We start from the raw sequence: 14087 nt of genomic DNA, 5'->3' as shown, positions 1-14087 counted from the left end.
AGCCTCCCAGGCCCATGTCCTCTCCCCTCTGCCCTTCCCTGCGAGCAGGGTCTTCCCAACACTGGCTCCGGCAGCCCTCACCTGGTGCCGGTGGCGCTGACCCAGGGGTGGCCTGTGTGCTCTTGGACTCTGGACAGGTCTTCCTCTGTTTCCCTAAAACTCATCAGTTGTGAAACTCAGTTCATCTTAGACTCAAAGCGACACACTGATGTGGCCCCAAGCCCGGGGACCTCATTCACCTTCCTTGAGGGTTTCAGCCCCTGGTTGACAGCTATCATGTCCAAAATCACTCTGCAAAGATTCCTGATGGCTTCTATGCACTGTGGACGATCCCTCCAAAAATGAGGACTCTTCAGCCTTCAATCCCTGACCCCCACCTCAGCCACCTAGTCCCTTGTATTAAATTTAGTCACACAAATTCATTTATTTTCCAGAAACCTTGTTCTAATATATTACCTTCGATTAACAGTAAATTACAGTGGGAATGCCGTGACATTTCTTGTTAGGTTGTTATCAGTTCTTACCACTGGCAGAAATTAAAAGGGGCCTCAGAACCGGACAAAGTCATTGTACACTGTAGCCACACCCTACAATGTGTTTGTTAACTTAATTATATTATTCCAAGTTCATAAACGCAGTGACTTCTCCCCTGGGACAGTCCCAGCCCCAACTGCCTCCAGCTCCCCTTCCCTTCTTTCCTGGACACTCCTGCAAGTCATCTTGAAACAGTTGTGCCCGCTGTCTGTGTGGCCCCCTCCCCCGATGGGTCCATGCCTTACTCATGGGTGACTGGCTCCCTTCACCCGCTTCCTTGCCCTGAGCTTAGGGGTGGCGTTTTGTTCTCCTTCTCTCAGTGCTGCCCACATCAGGAGCAGTGCCTGCTACCCCAGAGGAAGCCAGGAATATCTGTTGAATGAGTGAATGAATGCATGAATATGGTACACAAAAACTTCTCAAATTGTTCATACCATGACTAAAATAAATATTAATTTAAAAATAATCTCTATTAAACATAAGGCCAAATTTTGACTGATGGAGAATTTGATGGATTAGAGAGAAGACACGATTTTTATCATTCTGTCTGACAGAGAAGAACTCAGTCAAACAGTTATTTGTTTTTTTGAAAAAAATGAATAAGGAAAGAGTTCAAAAGTATTTTTCTTTCATTTTTAATTTAACTGATTAAAGTATTAGCTTTCCGGGTGAATGTTTTACAGTGCTTGTGTTCTTATATCTCTTTTCCTATTAATGTACATACATGTTCTGTTAATCTACCCTGTTAACCTTACTCAGATACGGGTCCCTGTGCACTCCCATGTTAGCCATACACAAATGGACATACACAATGGCAAGACAGTAGCTACTGTTAATACTTGTCTATAAATCATTGCACAATTTTAGTTACAATTAAAGTCTTTCTGTCACGATACACCACACTCATCACTTCAGTCAGAGCTATGTATACCTGAAGTTATCAAGGTAAACTTTTATCAGCAGTTACATAAGCCTAAAGTTGCAAATGCAGATATGGTGTGCCCATAGAGTATCAAACTCCTGCACCAACACCTCCTGCATCCCAGCAACAGACACCCAGAAGTTCTGACTGTGGTATAATGGGACAAGAAAATGACGTGCATTCAAACCACAGCACAAAACTCTACAACGGACTTTTGGAAATGCTAGAGTCTGTCATCTTAGATGCAGCATGAGACGAAGCCTTTTTAGAATCTTAGATGTCTTCTTTGAAATGACTCTAGGTCTTTCTAAATATTTGCATTGATAGTATAAAGGGACCCATGATTAACTGTCTTGGGGAGAGATGGTGATTGGGTGATGGGGGCCATGGCTAGCCTTCTTCCCCCCAAAACCCAACCCTGGCTTCATATACAGGATGGCACTTTAAAGGCGATTGGTATCTGTAGTCACTTTAAAAATAATTCAGCTCACAACAAGGACTCTGTGTTCCCGATGCCTCAACCCCTACCTCTATTTCGGGATGCAAGCCCTGTTATCACTGAACAGAATGACATTCACAGCAGGTTCAACTGACACATGGAAATTTGTTGGATCAGTTGCACTAATTGGATATCTGTGCTTGCAAGGATGATGGCACAAGTAGGAGGTGTTTAAACATGTGAGTTCAGAACCTTGTTTATGGTCCATTTCCATGGAAATGAGGAGCAATGGCAGTTTAAGTGCAAGGCGCCTGATAATACACCAAAGGCAGCCCCCAGACTGAAGGAATGAAGCCTCGAACAGAAAATCTATGAGGAATAAAAGAAAACTGTGTTTTTCTCACCTTCCTGCATGTAAGATTTATGCAAGCAACTCCCATTAGCACTAATGAGAGTTATGTCTGTAAATCTCCCACGAAATGACAAGGATATGAGCCTCATCCATCACTGTGCAGATATCACAGTTTCTGGGGCAGGCTTCTCGCAGGCAGGCTGCAGCACTATGATTGCTTTTGCCTGCCCTTCCTTAAGGTGCTGAAACAGCAAGCCTCCTGCAGTGGGCCTGGTAGGAGAGGCTCTGGGAAGGGTGTCCCTGCAGAGCCATGCAGGAGGCCAAAACTCCTGTCTGCAAGTGCTTTGAATAATTCAGAGAGCATCATCAAAATCACCCACCTGCTCATGAAACTTCATTAGAAAAATAAAATGAATAACCTCAGCCTGTGGATGGGATCCTCTCTTGCTCACCCCTCACTCTCATATTTTATTTTTTCTTAAGAGAGCATGCAAAGCATTTTAAATAAATTCCCAGCAATGAAATGTCCCAATTTCCTATCCTCTGCTCATGTAGTTATACTGTGAATGCATCAGAAATTAGACAAATTGCCTTTTTCTCAAACAGGACCTATATTTTTTGCCTCAGTGCCTTTGTTCAGCTGGTGGAAGATTCTCTCCCCACTATTCTCTCAAATTCAACAGAACTATTTGGATCTCCAGGCCAACTTTCTTCTTTCCAAGGACCTGGTGTCCCTATGTTTGGCACCAATGATATGGCTCTATCTCTCCCTCCCTGTGGTCCTCCGTGGGTCTGTCTTAGCGACATCCCCAGGGTGCACATCCTGATCTGCTGGAGGATCCTTAGCTCCTCCAGGGCCACTGTCGCCTTCTGTATCTTTGGGACCCTTTTCAGATTCAACACATTGACTTGCACATGGTTTCTCCATGAAATATGGTGAGGATAAACATGAATAATTTATTTTAAAAAGGAATGCACATATGCATGGCACAGCATTCTTAAGGATTCAAGAGATATACTTGAAAAGTAATTTTTCTCCCCCAGGCACCCAATTCCTTCCCTCTGGGACAACCTGTCCTGTGGTCTTCCTCTGAAGTTCAATGCATTGACAAGCATCTATGCTTGTCATGCTTTTTAAAACACACAAATCATAACATTACATGCATGGTTTTTTCACCCTGCAAATTATGTTTAATATTATATCTTGGGCTAGGTTTATATAATCTCCTTCATTAAAAAATAAATGTATCATGCTCCATTACATGAATGTAGCATGATTTATTTCACCCATCTCCTATGGATGAATATTTAAGTCGTTTCGGAATCTTGTTCTTATAAACAAGACTTATAATGAATGCAATAAAAATAGCCAACATTTCTAATACAAAAAGGCTTGCTATGCGACAAGTGCCATTTTGACTCATTCCATCAATGTTTACCATGATTCTCTTAGGTATAAATACTGTGATCATTCCTGGCATACACAAAAGGAAACCAAAGCAGGTAGAGACCAGTAGCTTGTCCAGGGTGAAGCCACACTTGGTTCTGCAAGTGCGGTCAGAGGTCTTGCTTTTGGCTTCTGCACTGGTTGTCTATTTATAAATGCAACTTTGCTCTCCTGTGTGTGAATATTTGTACACTAAATATCTAGAAGTGGAATTACTAGTACAGAGGATACACCCTTTCTGAGCTTCACTGATATTACTAATTATCATCTATGACCCATACTCTCCAATAGTTTGCTATCAGCATGCTTGACTACTATCCACTGAGAAGGAAAGAGAGCCATGACTTAGTGACTCCACTTGGAAGTCATGGTGTCATGAGTTTGAGAAGCTTTTCTAAATGTCAAATTCATTTTTATCTCCTCTGAATTGTCTTCCATATCCTTTGCTCATTTTTGGTTAATATTTTTATTTGTTAAATTTAATATGTTAATAAGTCACTAATTTTACCCATTTATGCTATATTTTAGTGAAGTAATTTCTTATTTATTTATTGGTATGATATTAAAACAATACCTGCACTAAAATTTCCACCTTTCTACATTGTCTTGAAAGTTCTTTTGAGTCAGCAAGATTTATTCATTTCATTTCTGCAGTATCTATGTTTAAGTTTAATGTCTTACATGGGACGTAAATATGATCTTCATTTCACTTGGTCAGATGCTATTAATTCCCACCCACAGATTTTACACTGGATTTTTTTATTTATGAAAGATATCTATGATATTAATGCTAACATGATTTTTATCCTAGTCAAATTAGAATATGTCCACAAGACTAATGAAAATGATACATCTGAGAAGAATTGCTTCACATAACAAAGTCTACCCCCAATGGCCATTCTAGAACCTTCTATGGAATGTGGGTACATGAAAATTCTCCTTCACAAGTGAAAAGAAAGATTATGTATTACTAAACATTAATATTCTCTGGAAGATACATTGTTCGAGGCTTAGCATATTGAATAAAGTCACACATTTCTATTTTTGGAAGAAAATTTAAAAGCTCAACACTGATTTTCCACGATAAAAATTTGGCTAACTACATTTAAGAAGGATTATTGACTTAAGCAGACAACGAAGTCTACATACAAGCTTAAATGGAAGATGCTGCTAGTTATTTAAATACGATATGCTTCTCCAAACATACTAACAACAGTAAATTTTTATGAATACGATGGTATATAATCGTTTTAAAATTAGAACTCAAGGAAATAATGTAAACTACTACTAAGGAGAAAATATGAAAACAGTGAACAAAGTATCCAGCTTAAACCACCACAGTACCATTTCCCAGCAAAGGTTGCGGAACACAAATTTCTTTCCAGGTTTCTACAAGAAAGATTATCTCCAGGGAATTTGTAGAGGTACCTCCTTCAAGACATGGGGCTATCCCCAGTAAACTGTGGAGTGTGTCAGACCTTGGACTGTGAGCCTGTTGGAGGCACAGACCTGGCCTTAATGCAGATACCGTGCACCAAGCACCTGCTCTATCCGTGTGTCTGCTTCTCATTTTGTGAAGGGGGGATAGAGCCTGATTAGTCTGATGTTCAAAACCATTAGTGCCAGTAATCTGAGGAACCACTTTAGCCCACTCCACAGTCTTCCAATCCCTTCTGCCCTGACCAGAAAAAAATAATAATAACACTTATAAAAGAATTCTGATGAAGTCAGAAACTGATAATACCTCTTCCTGAGATTTATGTGAATTTGTGTAGCTCCAGCAAAATGTTGTGCTTGCTTGGCAACTTCAGGCTTAGAAAGTTTCCTACTTCTGTTCCAAGGGGAAACGGGAACAAGGGCATTCAAGCTTAGAAACACTCGTGTGGAAAATCCCTTTGTGTGAAGCTTCCATGAACCTGTGGGGCACTGGAGACTGCTGGGACACCTCAGCTCACACAGCCCCAGAAGGAGCGATAAGGTTGTGCCACACACCAGAGGTAGGTGATCCATGCGCTGACTCCACTAACTACGGCAGGACTCTCAGAAAAGCAAAGAGAAACTCATCTCTGGCAATCCCCTGCCTCCCATCCTCCTAGGTGGACCTCTGGTGTCTAAATCCCTTGACAATATCTGATTGCCCCTTAGATCTGAATCCCCCTAAGCAGTCCATGGTCCTGAACCACATATCCTCCTTTCCAACTTTGCTTCCATCAAAGTATGCCCTGACTTCAGGCAGTTGTCCTCAGTTAGGAGGAAGGAGGTGCCATGATTTGCAGTTTCCACCACACTCCGGAATAGGAGGACAGGGATCAGTAGTTTGGCATCCTACTCTCCTACAGGGTGGTGGTCCATGACTTTGATAATACAAGTCATGAGAAATGCAAATTTCTACTATTTCCTAAACTACATTCCAGAAAAATAAAAGCTCAAACAATTTTATTTTTAACTATCCATAATATTTTATAACATCACATTGCAATAAACATTGTTTTAATGAAATCATAACAATTATGATAGAAGCAACACAAATGAATCACTTGGAAAACAATTGAAAAGAATTCTTCCATGACTTAGGGAGGATTTTCTTTTTCCTTTTTTTTTTTTTTTTTTTTGAGACAGAGTCTTGCTCTGTTGCCCAGGCTGGAGTACAGTGGCATGATCTCAGCTCACTGCAAGCTCCACCTCCAGGGTTCACCCCAATCTCCTGCCTCAGCCTCCCGAGTAGCTGGGACTACAGGCGCCCGCCACCATGCCCAGCTAATTTTTTGTATTTTTAGTAGAGACGGGGTTATACCGTGTTAAACAGGATGGTCTTGATCTCCTGACCTTGTGATCTGCCCGTCTCAGCCTCCCAAAGTGCTGGGATTATAGGCTTGAGTCACTGCGCCCGGCCGAGTTAGGGAGGATCTTGACAAAGCAAGACTGAAAATTATTTGATTGCCTTCTGGGGAAACATGTATGAGGATGATGACTGTACAGTTATATTAATGGCCCTGCACCACTAAAGCAAAACAATTTGATTGGGCAGCAACCTAGCAGTTCCACAAGTTCTTTGTGTAAATATACACACAGTACATTATCTATGCACACAAGTGCATAGATATGTTATGTATATGTATAATATATATAATATATGGTTATGAAATAGACACAAGAATAATAATGTGTAATATCTGCATATGGCTTTGTAGAGATAGTAGAAAGTTAGTTCACAGTAGTTAACAACACGGGCTTGGAAGTTAAAATGCCTACATAAATTTGAATCCCATCTGTGTCATTTATTAACTGTGTAATGTTAGACAAATTAAACTTCTCTCTACATTAATTTTTTCCTAATATAAATTATGAATATAGATAGATCAATAGGTAAATAGACTGACAGACAGACATGATTTGGGTCTGTGTCTCCACCCAAATCTCATCTTGAATTGTAGCTCCCATAAGTCCCACATGTTGTGGGAGGGACCCAGTAGGAGACAACTGAATCATGGGGATGGATTCACCCACACTGTTCTCGTGGTAGTCAATAAGTCTCATGAGATCTGATGGTTTTGTAAGAGGTTTCCCCTTTCACTTGGCCCTCATTTCTCTCTTGCCTTGCACCAGGTAAGACGTGGCTTTCGCCTTCTGCCATGATTGTGAGGCCTCCCCAGCCACATGGAACTGTGAGTCCATTAAACCTCTTCTTCTTCATAAGTTGCTCTGTCCCAGGCATGTCTTTATCAGTATTGTGAAAATAAACTTATATATATATGTAAATAAACATATATATGTAAATAAACATATATATATATATATAGTACTAGCTTCATAGGGTTTTTTTTTTTTTTTTTTTTTTTGAGGATGAAATGAGACATGGTGAATGGTAGTTTTAGAACCAAGCTTGGTACAGAGTGGATGCTTAATAAATGGTTAGCAACTATTGTCATCTTTTCTAGTTTACATTAGGTTCATGACATCCATCTCATTTGACCATTTACTTCTGTTTTACAAAAAAAGGAACAATTTTTTTGGTAGAGATTTGCCCAAAAACAAGTGATCATTGGCAGTTACAGGACAACCTTATGACATTTGTTCACTGTTTTAAATATATTTCTTTCAAAGGGTCAAAGAATATAGATTTATAGAGTTGGAGCTATTTCAGCAGATTTCTCCTTCTGGACACATGATACGCTTTTCTTTAAAATAGTCACCATTCAGAACACAATTCATGTAGTTTTTTGGGAAACAGATACTGATTTTATTTTAAGGAAAGTCTTTAGCATGGAAATTGGATGCAGAGTGTGATTTTCTCTTTGGGCTCTGGTTCAGGGGAAATTGGATTTCCTAGAGCACCAGCTGCGGAGGCGCCACAGGTGTTCACGGCTCAGCAATCACAGTGGCTAATTGGGACACATGAGGACAGAAAAATGCCCTAAATCTGAATCTTGTTCTATGGCATTTTTATTTCTCCCATAAGATCAAGCCCCAAAGTCCTTCTTAAGTGGAGATGCTAAAGGAAGCTAGCTGCTGCAGACAGAAAAGATGACACATGGTAGGGGGAGCAGTGCATGGGAGGGAAGAGCTGAGAGCCGCAGAAGGTAGCAGGACTTGGGGTTGTGTGCAACAGCTGCTGCTTTGCAGTGGCAGTGGTGCTAAGGCCCTTTCCATATGAGTGTTTCTGATTCTGCGTTGTAATCTGAGGGTAGGACTAGCAGAATAATTCCTGGAGTCTACAGTTGGACAAACTGCACAACAGCTACTAAAATTGAATTCAGAAAGTTGAATACAGTAACATCAGACTTTGGGGGTAGAAAGGATGGCGGGCAGATGAGTGAAAGAAAGTAGTCATCAATTTCACGGACTGAGAGGAGGTTTGCAACTTCTTACAGAGGACCATTCTGTTCTACGTTCCATCTGAAATGGGAGAAATAGAACCACATTCCATTCTGTCTCCTGTGGACCACAGAATGCAGACAGTACCCATACTCATTTTATAAACACCTAACCTAAGCCATGGGGAGCTAAGCCCTTTGTCCTAAAATGCAGCTGTACATGAAAACTGAATAGTATTCCACGTCCATTACTTGATGCTTCCTATCTCTGAGTTTTGCATTTTCTTCTCTCAAGCCAGCCACTTCCAGATTTATTCATCTAATAAACTAATCTTTAAAAATCCACTTTTGGGGGTGATCTCCTCTCCAAAGTCCTTTTTGATTCCTCTGCTCCTAGTTAAGATCTCTTCTGTGTCCTCCTCAACAGCTTGCACAGACCTCTGTGGATTCATTGAGATGTGACTAAGTACCTAATATGGCCCAGGAAACTTGCCCAGCTTGGGAACGCAGAAAGGAATAAGACACATTTTGCACCAAAGGAAAGACTAGTCCTTTCCATGCCTTATGTTTGTTCAATGTGTGAAGTCTTTGAGGGCAAGGACTGCATCTCATTTATTTTTATACATCCAGACACAAGAGTTCCTGGCACAAAATAGGTACTCAGCACTGTTGAAAGAATGAGAGACTGATGAAAGAATGATAAATACCCACTTAGTACTGGTGACAGAAAAGGGTAGTGGTAAACAAAGTCTGTTCTTTGAGTGAAACTTTCATCAGGTCATTTCTAATGCTAATTTTTAAATATTTTTCTTAGACTTGAATATAGACTTGAATTAAGGAGTGAAATTAAAGGCTCTTGGAGTTCGTGATTTGTGCTAAGTCTAGATCCTCAAACATCATTCCTTCCCACCACATTGTACACTAGCCTTCTTTCCAGGACACATGGGTATGGTTCAGGTGCTGTCTTGGCTACTTATTAATTATGTTATCTTAGGTTAGTCACCTAAGCTCTCTGATCTTCCCTTTACTGACCTCTGAAGAGGGAATAACAGTCACACCTTGTTGCAGGAGAAATTCGTGGTTGCCAGTGCTGGTACTTATGGGGTAGGGCTCTATCAGTGATAAGTTTTATAATCTATTAATGGACATAGTTGGGGTATTAAGCATGTGCTCCAAGCCTCTCTACATTGTTAGTATTCATGGTGGTCTTGGATGATGCCCACCACATCTAAGTATCTAAGCTTGGTTATCTTCTAGTCTTTTGTCATGAGCAATGAACCCCTGGACGCCAGGGTATCTTCAATCACTGAGATTAGGTGGAACATCCCATGCCATTGTTGACTTTCTACCTAAGAAATTACTGCTAGAGAACAAAGCCTTCAAAATTACTGCTAGATAATTAAGCCCTAAAAACAAAGCTGAGTTTTTAAGAAACTAAACAGACACAACATCTTCATCTTTGGGGAAGATTTTAGAAAACTTTTTATTTGATATTCTTATATAATTGCTCATTACTAATCAAACCAGGCTCAGAAAAACTAGGTAAAAATCTGAACTTTTTTTTCCAAACAGAAATAATTATTTAAGGTCATGGTACATGCTTAAATCGCATATAGAAATTTATTACCAGAAAATATAAGAAACCCTATTTCTGTCTCATTAAGAAACTTAGCCATATGATCTACAAATTCAGTGCAATCCCTCTCAAAATCTTAAGGTCATTTTTTTTCAGAAATAAATCTATTCCAAGATCCATATGAAATGTTAAGAGATCCCCAAATAACCAAAACTATATTGAAAAAGAACACAGTTAGACATTTCATACTTCCTGATTTGAAAACTTACAACAAAGCTACAGTAATCAAAACAGTGTAGCACTGGCATAAAGACAGAGATACAGACCAGTGGAACAGAATAGAGAACCCAGAAATAAACTCCTGCATATATGGTCAAATGATTTTTGATAAGGGTTCCATAACCATTTAATGGAGCAAGGACAGTGTTTGCAACACACAGAGGATACCCACATGCAAAAGAATAAAGTTAGAATCTTACCTTAAACCTGTAAAAAGAAAATTAACTCCAAATGGGTTAGCAACCTAAACACAGAGGCTAAAGCTATAAAACTCTTAGAAGAAAATAGGAAGGATCGGCTTCCTGACATTGGATTTGGCAATGATTGATTGGACGTGATACTCAGAGCATAGGTTAAAAAAAAATAGCTAACTTGGACAACATCAAAACTTAAAAGAAAACAACGAAATGCTTGTGTGTCAAGGGACACTACCAACAAAGTGAAAGGCAACCCATGAAACAGCAGAAGATATTTGTAAATCATATATATGATAAGGAGATAATATCTATAATATATAAGAATTCCTACAACTCAATAACAAACAACCGATTAAGGCAAAAGACTTAGACATTTCTCCAAAGAAGACATGCAAATTTCCTTTAAACACACGGAAAGATGCTTAACATCACCAATCATGAGGGAAATGCAAATCAAAACCACAATAGGATAGCACTTCACATCCATCAGGGTATCTATTATTTCAAAAAAATAAAATCATAGAAAAGAATAAGCATTGGCCTGGATATGGAGAAATTGGAACCCGTGTGAACTGTGGTGATAATGCACCACTTTATGGTGCAGCCACTATGGAAAAGAGTGGCATTTCCTTAACAAATTAAAATGCAATATGATCCACATGATCCAGCAATTTCCTTAACAAATTAAAATGCAATATGATCCACATGATCCAGCAATTCCACTTCTGGGTTGATGCCCAGGAAATGTGAAATCAGGGACTCAGATATATATTTCTACACCCAAGCTAATAGGAGCACAATTCACAGTAGCTGAAAGGTGGAGGCAGCACACGTGTCCACTGACAGATATACAGTGGACTATTATTCAGCCTTAGAAAGGAAGGATGTTCTGACCCATTCTACGACATGGCTGGACCTTGAGGGCACTATGCTAAGTGAAAGAGAGCAGTCACAAAAGAACAAATACTGTACCATGCCACTCACACGAGGTAAGTCTAGTGGTCACATTCACAGAGACAGAAAGCAGAATGCTGGGACCCAGGGAGTGTGGGGGAGGCCTGGGGAGTTAGTGTTTAATGGGGACAGGGCTTCAGTTAGGGAACGAAAAAGTTCTGAAGATGGCAGGTGGTGACCATTGCACCACTATGTGAATACATTTGATATCACTAATTACACATTTGAAAACTGTAAAAATGGTAAACTTCATGTTACATGTATTTTACTACAATTCTTTTGAAAACAAAAGGCTGTAACCTGAAGTTTTTCAAGAAGCATGACTCCCAGAGCCCACAGTGGCAGCAAGCGAGGTTTGTCAACAGTAACTGACAGAAACCTACAGGAACCCTGGGCAATGCAAAAGAGGCCATAATTTTTTTTTTTTTTTTTTTTGAGGCGGAGTCTCGCTCTGTCGCCCGGACTGGAGTGCGGTGGCCAGATCTCAGCTCACTGCAAGCTCCGCCTCCCGGGTTTACGCCATTCTCCTGCCTCAGCCTCCCGAGTAGCTGGGACTACAGGCGCCCGCCACCTCGCCCAGCTAGTTTTTTTGTATTTTTAGTAGAGACGGGGTTTCACCGTGTTAGCCAGGATGGTCTCGATCTCCTGACCTCGTGATTCGCCCGTCTCGGCCTCCCAAAGTGCTGGGATTACAGGCTTGAGCCACCGCGCCCGGCCAAGAGGCCATAATTAATGACCTTCTTAATTTCCTCAAATATGAAATATCCCAAAATAGAGCTAATAATGTACACGGGGATCTGATTTTAAAGAGGCTTTGTACAAAGGAGCTTCTCTATGGCTGCTGAAGGGCGAACAAGGCCTATTAGTATGCTTAGAAATTCTTCTTTTGGGTGATGTAACTAGATAACAGAAGGCTACTTGAGTCTATGCTTGCCAAGAGATTACACATTCTGACTTTATATTGAATTGTCTATTAAAATCAAGAGGTGTTGTATTCTTTATCAAATAAAATGCTGCTTCATTCACAAACATATATTTATGCTTTTTCAAAGTAACATATTTTAAGGTAAATATGCAAAATGCCTGTCTGCATGTAAAGCTTAAAATATTAATACCACATAGAATTCCTCACCTTTAGGTGGCTCCTCGGATATCCATATGTCTGTGAGACCAACTGGAACCTTTCTTGATGGAATTTTGTTGATAGTTTGAAAGATGCAAACACTTGATTGAATTCAATAACTACATTTTTTTCATCTTCCACCAGATGTGGCCACTCTAGAGAAGAACAAAAAGGCAGAATAATGAGGCTGATATTCATAATAAAAGCAAAACCCTGACTGAGGGATGTGATTGTTAGGTCTTTAATGCATTTGCTGCAAGTAGGCAATGAGGCCAGGCTGGGTGCACAGACACATGGAGATGATGAGACACACAGGGATGAGATGCATGGGGATGATGACACACATGGAGATGATGAGATGCACGGAGATGAAACACTAGGAGATGAGACACATGGAGATGAAATACTAAGAGATGAGATACATGGAGTAGATGAGATCATAGAGACACATGGGGATGATGAGACACGTGGAGACACATGGAGATAATGAGACACACAGGAAGAGATCCATGGGGATGATGAGACACAAGGAGATGAGACAGATGGAGATGAGACACATGGAGATGAGACACAAGAGATGATGAGACACATGGAGATGGAACACACAGAGATGATGAGAGGCATGGAGATGAGGTGCATGGAGGTGAGAAGCATGAAGATGATGAGACACATGGAGATGATGAGATGCATGGAGATGACAAGACACGTGATGAGCATATGGAGATGAGATACGTGGAAGTGAGATACATGGAGATGAGACATAAGAGATGATGAGATGCATGGAGATAAGATGAGAAGGATGGTGACGACAATAACCTTGTGTCACACCCAATTAATTTCCAATAAAACATTCCTTATAGAAAAACCTTTTAGAAAATTAATGAAATTACTCTTTGTAATATAAAAAATACACAAAACTATAAATATATTCTTATAAAACTAAGGGAAAGAGTCATTTTTATGATTGAGTCTACAAAGTATTAAGATTATAAAATGTGTAGAGACAAATTACAGAAGCATAAGTGATGTATCTGCAAATGTATTTCATAGCTAATATCATCAGCAGGTTGTCATGTGTGTTTGTATTTTTGTCCATCTCAGTTCAAAGGATAGCAAATAAGTTGTGATTTCCACATAAAAGATTTTACAAGAGCATGCTATTAATTAAAAAGCAAAACAAAATGCAACATCTTGGGTAATAACTTAAACTTTTTTTATTTGTTATGGCTATAAAGCAACATCCAAATAGTGTTTAAAATGGGGCTTATGTATAAACCTCTATGATTAATGTTTATATAGTAGGCACAGTTATTTCCAACACATTCTGAGATATTACTTACTAAATTGACTAAGAAAGGTTGGGACGGTATTCAATGCAGTGGCTTCATAAAAATGCAAGTTAATTTTCACCATTTGAAAGACACCAAATAGACAAATTTAAATAAATATT

General features: G+C 39.7%; 1 protein-coding gene across 9 annotated transcripts in view; it reads right to left on the bottom strand.

The window, feature by feature from the left end:
- MYT1L (myelin transcription factor 1 like) overlaps window positions 1–14087 on the bottom strand; it is a 542339-nt gene that overhangs the window by 248520 nt on the left and 279732 nt on the right. For all 9 annotated transcript variants that reach the window (XM_030921195.1, XM_030921201.1, XM_030921198.1 and 6 more), the window contains one exon: window positions 12647–12792. The gene's annotated coding sequence lies outside the window, so the exon portion shown is untranslated. The remainder of the gene's footprint in view (window positions 1–12646; window positions 12793–14087) is intronic.

The sequence above is a fragment of the Rhinopithecus roxellana genome, chromosome 17, assembly GCF_007565055.1.
Source record: "Rhinopithecus roxellana isolate Shanxi Qingling chromosome 17, ASM756505v1, whole genome shotgun sequence".
Taxonomy (NCBI): domain Eukaryota; kingdom Metazoa; phylum Chordata; class Mammalia; order Primates; family Cercopithecidae; genus Rhinopithecus; species Rhinopithecus roxellana.
The sequence above is the reverse complement of the archived record's forward strand: the minus strand, read 5'-3'. Positions and strand labels throughout refer to the sequence as shown.